At 47.8% G+C, this 11,484-nt stretch overlaps 1 pseudogene across 1 annotated transcript; it reads right to left on the bottom strand.

The window, feature by feature from the left end:
* Nucleotides 1–473: 473 nt before the first annotated feature.
* Nucleotides 474–3,282, bottom strand: LOC123053063 (probable aldo-keto reductase 2; annotated as a pseudogene). The gene is made up of 5 exons (XR_006425328.1): nt 2,940–3,282; nt 2,648–2,848; nt 1,588–1,760; nt 1,403–1,505; nt 474–1,154 (listed from the first exon to the last, which is right to left on the bottom strand). The product of XR_006425328.1 is annotated as a probable aldo-keto reductase 2 (transcript).
* Between the last annotated feature and the right edge of the window lie 8,202 nt (nt 3,283–11,484).

Raw genomic sequence — 11,484 nt, 5'->3', positions numbered from 1 at the left:
TCGGATGTCCGTTGTTCCTATGGCTCCCTCTCTGGAGACCCCGGGATCTTCGAGGTATCCATGGCATCACCACTCGATGGGCCAGACCTCCGAGGTGTGAGACCCTGGATATCCGTGATATTTGTTGGCTCGCCCTCTTGATGGGATGGATCTCCGAGGTCTCATGGCTCGGATCTCAGGGGAGCCCGGATCTCCAATGCTTCCCCGAAACTCCGGGGTACACCAAGTGGCCCAATAATTGTAAGATTTGAGAGGGGATATAAAAGCCACTCCTTCCACCTCCAACCTAATCCTTCCACCTTGAGTTACCCACCCTTGTTTGAACTCGAAAAAGCTCATCCTCCATTGGTTCCTCCACTCAAACATTCACAAATCTCGAGGATTCAAAGAAGATCAATCGATCTACACTTTCACCGAAACACTCGTCTTTCATGGCGGGTGGCCACAAGTGGCTCCAAGGTATGGTGCACGACTTTAGGTACAAAAATACACAATAAAATTCCCCTACAAGCATTGTGTCCACATGCTTTCACAAAAATATAACCCAAGGGACAATTTGTACATGATTATTCTTTTTGTCAACATGCATTTTTACCACACCTTTATGTAGCACTACAGCACACAGGCTTATTCAACACACTAGTTGTATACCAACAACGAAGCATACACACATACATACCACAGCTTATTTTACATACCGGAATTCGCAACAATAGGAGTCCAACTCTGGTCAATACTCAAAAAACACAACTATGATTACCCTCCTGTGCCTGTTTGGAATCATGAACTCCTGTAGTTCCACTGAAGAAAAATGGCTACTCAGCTTTCAAGGATGACAATGGAGGGGTCTCAGAATACTTCCAGGTACTCGCCATTTCAGAGTACCGCTCACCCTGGACATCACCGGCAGCGGCATAGGACTCGAGTTCGGCCATCTCCTCTGGTGTGAGCCTCACAGATAGTGCTCCCACATTCTGGTTGAAATTCTCGATTTTTGTTGTGCCAGGTATGGGACAAACATCGCTCCCCTGATGATGAACCCAGGCTAATGCAAGTTGTGATGGTGTGCACCCTTTTCTTGTTGCCATTGCGTTAACACGGTCAAATATCAGGGTATTCTTCTCAAGATTTTCTGGCTGGAATCTGGGCATATGCTGCAAAAGCATGAAGTTTTCAGTGAAATGGACAACTGGCCGTGGAAGTCCCATTCCCCTTTTGTGACAAGAAACTGAAAAAGCGTTTAAATTAAGAAAAGGTATGTGTATGATCAATGCAAAGAAAAAAATCCATCAAGCATAAACACAAATATGTTTGATTGATGAAGAGTTAGAAGCTAACGAAAAAAGCAGGATTAACCTGTACCAAAAATAGCAAAGTCTACATAGCAGTCGTTGGAATTCACCTTGCGGTAGTCCTGATCTGATAGCGAGTCGATCAGTTTTGCTCCACCAGAGAAAAATCCTCTACCAAGTGGGCTGTAAGGTACGATTCCGATTCCAAGTTCTCTTGAATTGACACAACAAAATAAATTTAGACCATGTAGTCCCTGATTTCAACAAGCAGAAGATAGCAATTTTTGTTCATTACCTGCAAGTTGGAATTATGTCTTCTTCCACATCTCTAGACCATAATGACCACTACAGCTGAACTGCAGTAATAGGATGGACAGCATGAGCCCTTCTGATTGTTGATGCAGATGCTTCAGATAGTCCGATGTATTTTATCTTTCCTTCTTCGACTAGCTTCTTGAGTTCGCCAATCTAGCAAGGTGGAAACTCAGATTTAAAGATGTAAAATAAAAAACATGTCTCAAATTGTGCAACTGGGGTTCTCAAAATTCCGCCAATCTAGCAAGTTCACGTTGTATATGACAGTAACATAAAAAGGGATAGTTCACGTCCACGTTCAAATGTACATGCCTAAAATGGTGCAAGTTCACGACTGCTACAGGTATCATTACTTACAGTGGATAGTTCAAATTTTGTGACTAAAAAAGAAAGAAATGTCATGAGAATAGCAGCATTTAACCACGTTTCTGTCCTATTATTTTTTATTAATTATTGTGAATCGTTTGGGTGAAGTTCAGTCGATGTATTTGGAATTTAGGTTTGGATACTCAAAAGAAAGGATGGAGTGTAGTACTATTTTGAACTTTTAAAGATCAGCAAACTTATTCTTTGAAAAGAAAAGTAAGATTAGATCATCGGTGAGATGAACTTTGGGGAAAGTTTAATCCTATCTTTCAGTTAAACATTTTGAGTTTGCTGATCTTAAAAATGAGAGGAGACGAGGTGATCACTCATGTGAGTTGTTTCTGAATTAGTGTATATTTTGTTAACCATTCAACAGACTTGTGAGGCCGGGGGTTTATCCTTCTTTTCGGGAGAAGGAAAAAAACTACTCCCTCCGTTCCTAAATATAAGTATTTTTTAGAGATTTCAATATGGACTACATACAAATGTATATAGACGTATTTTAGAGTGTAGATTCACCAATTTTGCTCCGTATGTAGTTTATATTGGAATCTCTAAAAAGACTTATATTTATGAACGGAGGGAGTAATTGTTTAGCTAATATGTGGACCTGGGTCCAGCATCACCTTTTCGGTGTAGCTAACAAAATAGATAAGTGGCGGTGTGACACTCACCGTGACCTCGATGGGCAAATTTTTGTCGATGCGGTGCTGGTAGTAGAGATCAATACAGTCGACGGCCAGCCGCTTGAGGCTGCCCTCGCAAGCCGCGCGCATGTACGTCGGATCCCCCCGGACATTCCATTTGTTGTCTGCGAACGAGACGCCGAACTTGGTGGCCAGATCCACCTTCTCCCTCATGTCGCCTTGCAACGCCTGCGACGAGCATTACATCGAACACCTTGAGTGCACGTCCGTGAATCACAGTCCGACTAATTAGTCTAGCTTCTAGGAATCTAGGACCAACCTTGCCGAGCAGGATCTCGTTGGTGTGCGGCCCGTACATGTCGGAGGTGTCGAGGAAGGTGACTCCGGCGGCGACGGCGTGGTGGATGAGCGCGACCATGTCGGGCTCGGGCTTGGGCGCGCCGTAGAAGGCGGACATGCCCATGCAGCCGAGGCCCTGCGCCGAGACCTCCATTCCCTGGGAGCCCAGCTTCACGCGGGGAACCGCCGCAGGAGCGGACGCCATGTCTCCGGCAAGATGCTGCTCTCAGGCGTGGCCGGGTCGATCGGCGGCCACCGTGGTTTGGTGTTGGTGTGGATTGTCGTGGAGGAGCTCGTAGCCTCGTACCTTTATGTAGTGTCAGTGCCCTGTGAGGCTGGCGGGAAGGGTAGCGTCACCCCATATGTCACGTGACTTGACGAGCGTAGAGTTTCCGTTCAGAAGGAAGCCGTTCCCAACAGGGTAGCGTCATCCCATATGTAAACGGGGCGTCTTGCTACATAATGAAGTAGACCTCATCACGTGTCACGTCCTCTCTCTTCTTTTTTCTTTTGCAGGTTCTCGTGGCACGTCCTTCGTCGTACAAATCCTAGTTTTTTATTGGGAGGAAATCGTCATACAAATTCATATTCTTGGCCACAAAAACTACGTTAAGTCGTGGTCGAAAATAACAACTTGACTGGGAATAGCAAAAGCATAGAGCACGAAGCACGAAACATCTATAATACCTAAATAATTCATCCTCACTATCTTATTTCTCTTGATATCCAGCCTATTCACATCATTAAGTAGACCCCACATGATTTTTACTCAATTCTATATCATCTATTCTGATTTTCCTATGCTCTGATCCATTTACTTTCGTGACAGAACTCTGTTGCTAAGACTAGCCACAATGGGTAGTAACATAGACTAGTAACATGTCCATGTTACTAGTCTATGTACCTTTATAGTGGGGAGTAACATATGTGTGGTAACATGGAACACTTCATTTATTAGGCTATAGACACATCTTTCCTTGATATGTGTGATGTTACTCATATTAGTAGTAACTAGCTATGTTACCACTTTTATCTCTTTCTTCATTTATTGCATGCTACATCGTCTATTTAACTTAGATATATGTGATGTTACTATCTATGTTACTCCCACTATGGGTAGTCTAACATTGCGCCGTATACCCGCATGACTCTCAGTGTTCTGGAACTGACGCAGGCATCCGAAGAGACATGAATTGATCGTGGGAATTCAACAAGACATGACCGATCGTTTCATTTATCATCTATAAATCTTAGCACGCGCCTCCACGTGACCACGTCGCTTCAGGATCTCTTCAAATCTTGGATGATGAAGAAGGGGTAGGGAGGAAGAGGATAGAGAAGGAGAAGCGTCGGTGCGTAAGAGGTAGGAGGGCCGCATCTCGGAGCTCCCCAAAGAGACTGCGCTGCCGCTCAAGTCAGCCATCCGCACCGGCGCGCAGGGGGTGGGAGGACCGCATCTCAGAGCTCCCCATTGTCCTGCGCTGCCGCTCAAGTCGCGATCTGCAGCGGCGCGCTCCCCTCGCAGTAGCGCGACCTCTCGGAGCAGTGGTGGCCCGTGTGTCATCTCTTCGCCTCCGAGTCCTGCCGTGCGCGTCGTGGATGGCAGGGACGGGGGACCACATCATGGACCTCGATAAATGAGAGAGTTCAGGCGACGAGCTGCTGGAGGGTATGGACTTTTACATGGAGGCCTAGTCCAGGTACTACGACGATCTCGCGAGGAACCCCACGTCTCTGTACAAGGTCGATGCGCGTCGTGGGAGGCAAGATGTACATGCTCGGTTGCTCACCGCGGGGCCACGTTGCATGTTCCCAGACGTGTCCCTCATGGCCGCGCTCGGCCGCTGGGCTGTTCGACGTCCTGTGCGTGCAATTCCACGACAACCAGCCGTGCCAGGTCATTCCCGCCCGGAGACGGGATCCTGCAGAGCGAATGGCAGCAGTGGATGACGGATTTGCCTTCTCTGACTGTATATCTCGGTTTGCCGGCGTTGCTGGATATTGCGAACAACGGGTTCATCGACGCGGACACGCTCCTGTCGCAGGTGCTACCGCTGCTGGAAGGTGCGGCCAATTACAGCAACCATCATGTGGAGCTGCTCCTACGATGCTACGAAAGTACACTGGCTTTAGGGTGACGCCGCAGAAAAACTTGCAAAACCACAACAAAGATCATGTACCATCTTCTTTACAGGCTTACACCCATCTCTAGTGTTAAAAAACATTTAAATTATGAGGTTGTGTTGTGGTCGTTTATTCTTTGAGCAAGCTAATGTCTTCTTTTACAAGATTACAGGAAACAGTGCATCCTCCAATTTCAAAAGTAGAGTCTGTAAGTGGTTACTCTTTTATCCATTCTCATTCTAATTCTAATGCATTCCATTCATTGATAGTGCATACAAAGCCTAACTAAGGAATTTGAAGGTTGGTGATTTCATTGACATTTGAAAATACAAATTGCAAAGCTGTTGTTTATGTTTAGTGTGTACTTAACCGCATCCCAATTTTTTACGAACGACCCAAAAGAGACCAATGCAATATTTGTAACCTTTAGAAAAAATTAACGATTTGAGCACTTGGAAGCCTACTACATGTCCCGCTGCAACGCGCGGGGTATCCATCTAGTTTTGCAAAAGAACCGTGCCACCGCGGGATGACACTTCCGCGGGATGCACGCCATGGTGCACGTCACTCCTGACACAATCATGCCATCCTCAAAAAGAAAAACTACATCGTCGTGTGGCGGTCAAGCGGTGCTGGGCTGCATAACGCGCGCGCACGTTGACTAAAATGTATTGATTCATTGAATCTGTGTCTACTCACTTCGGTCACCATGCTCATAAATACATCCAATACGATCACTAAATACGACAAGACATGATTATAAGATACTGTTTCACGTCCGTACGCGTCGTCATTGACCACCAGTCCACCGCGCGAGCGGGCAGGAAGCAGCCGCTTGCGTGTTGTTTTTGCACAACCCCCTCCGCTCGGATGTCGTTGGAAATGGATCAAATCTCCTTGCCTTTTTAGTCTTCGGTCACACCAAAGCAGGTGCGACGCAGGGGAGAGGGAGGCGATCGTCTGTTGCCACAGGCTCATTGCTGACAGAGAGGCGTCGTGAGGGTCGAGACGCAACGTTCGTCAACCCTTGTTCGTGCGGGGGTGTAGAGGAGTGGCGGCGATGGCCCCTGTTTGTCACCCTGACGGTGCGCCGCCCCCAAACTATAGTAAACCCCAATCTTTCCTGTCAAGTCCTGGATTCTTGGGCTGTTAATCTGCAATGTTCCGTTCAACATCAACAATCTTGAGTTAGTTTGATAGGGTTGCCCTCATTGGAGTAGAGATTTCGCTAGGGTTTTCCACATGACTTGGGGGTTTCGAAGTAGGGTCTTAGCTATGTAAGAGGACCTTGTAGTTGATTCTGGTGCATTTGTACATGTTTTAATCGGCAATATTTCGTTTGGGCATCATCAATTTTGAGCTAGTTTGATAGGGTTGCCCACATTCGAGTGTTGATTTCGCTAGGGTTTTTGTACATGATTTGGGGGTTATGGAGTGGGGTTTTATGTGTGTAAAGATGGTGCCTTGTAGTTGATTCTGATGCTTATGTACATGTTTTATTCTTGCAAAGCGCACGGAGCAAAAAAATATGTTCAATTCAACCATGGTGGATATTTCCTTGAACGTGGTGGCAACCGTTCTTATGTCATGCTCATGTTGTGTGGTATGATGAACTAGATGTTGTGTGGTATGATGAACTAGATGTTGTGACATGGTCTCCAATTATGGTTTAACTTTTAGTTGAGGAGATTGGGTGGGAGATGGCAGGTAGATTAAAGGTGTATTACTTGATTCCTATTATGTCAATCAAGCAAAATTGTTTGAGAGAATCAGAGGTAATGAAGACAGTGATCAGATGTTGACATTTCTGTCTCTTGGTCACAACTCACTCAGTCTTTATTTGGACCATGACGATAGCTTGGATGCTAACCTTACTTAGGATGATGTGGTGAATAACCCAATAACCCACCCGCCTCCAGTGTTCAGTCCTACAAAGACAAGGAACACTGAGCAAGAAAGTAATGCAACAACACATGTACAACCAGAGCATGTTGGATATGAAAATGAAGATGTAGAGCATGTAGGTGCAGATCATCCTATTTCTATGTAGGTGGTTTACCCAGAGAGTCCAACAAATGTTGTTAGTAATTATGCGTTTGCAAATAGGAACTGCTCTATTGGCAATCATGAAGATGCAAATATGGAAGAGATAGAGACTGTTGTCATACGACCATCACAACCAGAGCACATTCATAAGAATGTTAGTCAGCAAGAAGCAGTGAGCGGCAAAACTAGAAGACAGATCAATCCTTCATATGAAATGGGAGTAGAAGATGCAGCTGTTGGGATTGATTCAGATGATTCAGACTTTGATCGTGGTGTCATAGTAGATAGTGATTATGACATTAATGATGGTGATGCTGATCTATATGTAGAACAATGTGGATATGGGTGAACTCGAGGACAAAAAGGAGAAAGGGAAGCAGGGAAATCAAGCTACTAAAAAAGATAAGTATTTCGACAAAGGAAAGGAGAAAGCTAGAGATAAAGGAAAAGAGGGGCAAGAAGATGAACCATATGAGTCTGAAGGTGTTGGTTTGGGGCTAGCAGATTCAAATGATGAAGAAGTGTACATGAAGTTCGAGGTTTAGGGTAGAGGACTACATTGTCCTAAATTCCATGTAGGCCAAGTTTTCCAAATAGTTTAATTAAGAAGGAAGGCCATCAAAGAATATTGTTACAAAACTAGAGTTGATGTCAAGTTGCATGTGAATGATAGGAAAATATTAAAGGACAAATGTGATCATGATTGTACTTGGTATCTATGGGCCTCTCATGACAGCAGAACCAACTGCTTCATGGTCAAGAAGTATGTCAATGAACACACACACAAATAAGTGGAAGATCAAGTTGCAGAGGGCTAGCTATGAAGATCATCCATGGTAATGAGGAAGGGCAATACAAAATGCTTTAGGACTATGGCAATGAGTTAAGAAGGAGTGAGGGAGTCCTGGATTAGGGGGTCCCCGGGCGTCCGGGCTATGTGACATGGGTTGCACTGGTGGGCCGTGAAGATACAAGATAGAGGGCCTTTCCTCGTGTCCAGATGGGACTCTCCTTTGCGTCGGTGACAAGCTGGCGTTCGGATATGAAGATTCCTTTCTCTGTAAACCGACTCTGTACAACCCTAGCCCCCTCCGGTGTCTATATAAACCGGAGGGTTTAGTCCATAGAGGCAATCATAATCATACATGCTAGACATCTAGGGTTTAGCCATTACGATCTCGAGGTAGATCAACTCTTGTAACCCCTATATTCATCAAAGTCAATCAAGCAGGAAGTAGGGTATTACCTCCATTAAGAGGGCCTGAACCTGGGTAAACATCGTCTCCCCTGCCTCCTGTTACCTTCGATCCTCCGACGCACAGTTCGGGACCCCCTACCCGAGATCTGCCGGTTTTGACACCGACATTGGTGCTTTCATTGAGAGTTACACCATGCCGTCGTTAGAAGGCTCGATGGCTCCATCGATCGTCTACAACAAGGCCGCCTCGAAGGAGACTTTTCTCCCCGGCCAAATTTTCGTATTCGGCGGCTTCGCACTGCGGGCCAACTCGATCGGCCACCTGGAGGAGATCGACAGCTACGCCCCTAGTCATCAAATTAGTTTTGGAAATCTGAACTACGTCGCCGATATCCGAGGAGACTTGATCTTCGAGGGGTTCATGATGCCGACCGCCGCTCTGGCCTTAGATCCAGAGCAAACTGCTGGGTCCGAAGATGGGAGTGCGGATCCCACCGGACTCTCCACAATTACGGAACTCACTACCACAGATCTGGACAGGACTGTGTCATTGGCAGGTCTGGAGCCTAGCCGGACTCCCCTCATCATTGAAGGGCCGAACTCGTCCCCAGATCCTAATTTTGGACTCTCGAGGTCTGTGGCAAGCGGGTGTGACCCGGAGGCCTTTCCCTCACCTAGCACCAAAGGCTTTTGCCTCCGCGTCCAACGCTCGCCTTTAAGCGAGGCCCTGGACCTAATGCGATCCCTCGCCATTGCAGACGAATCGCTGCCGAACTACCCTCAGCCCATGCTAGGGGCTGAGAGCGGGGAATTTTACGTCCCACCCGCCACCCACTTCATAGCCACTGTCGAGGATCTAACCGACATGCTCGATTACGCCTCCGAAGACATCGACGCTATGGACGACGATGCCGGAGATGAGCAAGGCCAAAACCCACCGTTCACCGGACGCTGGACGACCACTTCCTCATACGACGTGTACATGGTGGACACACCCAAAGAAGACAACAGCGATGATGAGAAGGATCCAGTCGAGGACGAACCTCTTGAGATACCACCAAAGCGTCGACGTCAGCGGCGCCGCTCTAAATCGCGTCACAAAAAAGATAGCAACACCGGCACCGGAGACAATAATACTCCAGAAAACGCCGAAGACCTCGAAGCCCCTGTTGAGCCAACATCCGAACAGGATGATTGGGAGGAAGGGCAAGTTAACCCCGACGATCCTGTCGAGAATGAGGGCTCGGAGGACAGTAATTACCTACTGATCTCCGAAGAGGACGTGAGCCTCGACGACGAAGATTTCATCGTGCCTAAGGAACCCCTCGAACAAGAGCGCTTTAAGCGCCGGCTAATCGCCACTGCAAGAAGCCTGAAAAAGAAGCAGTAGCAGCTTCAAGCCGATCAGGATTTACTCAATGACAGATGGACTAACGTTCTGGCAGCCGAGGAATACGGCCTCGCACGCCCAACTAAGAGTTACCCGAAGCGCAAGCTGCTACCCCAATTCGACGATGAGGCCCCGGAGCCCATACCGCCAACGCATGATGCTAACAGACCTGACCGACCACCACGTGGCCGGGGCAGAGCGGCAACTCAAGCCGAACACCGGCCCGCACCACCTCGTCGTAGAGGCCGAGAAACAGCGGCTCCAGGATACACCTACGACCTACAACAGGACCTGGACAATAGAGCCGGTCAGACCAGATCAATCTATGGATCACGGGGCCGTGCCCCAGCGCGAGAAGACGGCTATCATGCCTGGCGCGACAAGCATAACTACACCCGGGCCAAAAACCGCATACGGACTTCATCTGAACTGCGTCGTGACGTGGCCCGATACAAAGGCACCGCACACCCCCTATGCTGCACCGACGAGGTAATGGAGCACTAATTCCCAGAAGGGTTTAAACCCGTGAACATCGAATCGTACGATGGCACAACAGATCCCGTAGTATGGATTGAAGATTTTCTTCTCCATATTCACATGGCTCGTGGTGATGATCTACATGCCATCAAATACCTCCCCTAAAACTTAAGGGACCAGCTCGGCACTGGTTAAATAGCCTCCCAGAAAACTCTATTGGAAGCTGGGAAGACTTGGAAGATGCCTTTAGAGACAACTTCCAAGGCACTTATATCCGGCCTCCGAACGCCGATGACCTCAGTCACATAGTAAAACAACCCGGAGAGTCGGCCAGGAATTCTAGACCAGGTTCCTAATTAAAAAGAACCAGATTGTTGACTGCCCGGACGCCGAAGCCCTAGCGGACTTTAAACATAGCATCCGCGACGAATGGCTCGCCCGACACCTCGGCCAAGAGAAGCCGAAGTCTATGGCAGCCCTTACATCACTCATGACCCGCTTTTGCGCGGGCGAAGACAGCTGGCTAGCCCGTAGCGGCAACAGTACCAGCGACCCCGGCACTTCTGAAGCCAGAAACGGCAACGGCAGGCCCCGACACAACAAACATAAGCGTCGAAGCAACAATGACAATACCGAGGACACGGCGGTCAACGCCGGATTTAGTGGCTCCAAAACCGGTCAGCGGAAGAAGCCATTCAAAAGAAACAAAGACGGTTCATCTAGCTTGGACCGAATACTTGATCAACCTTGCCAGATTCACGGCACCCCCGACAAGCCTGCCAACCATACCAACAGAAGTTGTTGGGTCTTCAAACAGACCGGTAAGTTAAATACCGAACATAAGGAGAAAGGGTTGCCCAGCAAGGACAACGATGAGGAGCCTCGCGCACCGAGCACAGGGGGCAGAAGAAATTCCCCCCGAGGTCAAAACGGTGAATATGATATACATTACTCACATCCCCAAGCGGGAGTGCAAGCGCGCGTTAAGGGATGTCTATGCGATAGAGCCAGTCGCCCCAAAATTCAACCCATGGTCAGCCTGTCCGATCACTTTCGATCGCAGAGACCATCCGACCAGTATCTGTCACAGAGGTTCAGCCGCGCTGGTTCTCGATCCAATTATCGATGGATTTCACCTCACACGAGTCCTCATGGACGGCGACAACAGCCTTAATCTGCTCTATCAGGACACAGTCCGCAAAATGGGTATTGATCCGTCAAGAATCAAGCCCACCAAAACTACCTTTAAAGGAGTAATACCTGGTGTAGAGGCTCGCCGCACGGGCTCAA

Source organism: Triticum aestivum, chromosome 2D (genome assembly GCF_018294505.1).
Source record: "Triticum aestivum cultivar Chinese Spring chromosome 2D, IWGSC CS RefSeq v2.1, whole genome shotgun sequence".
In the NCBI taxonomy this organism is placed as follows: Eukaryota; Viridiplantae; Streptophyta; class Magnoliopsida; order Poales; family Poaceae; genus Triticum; species Triticum aestivum.
Note: the sequence above shows the minus strand (reverse complement) of the source record. Positions and strands in the feature narration are given on the sequence as shown.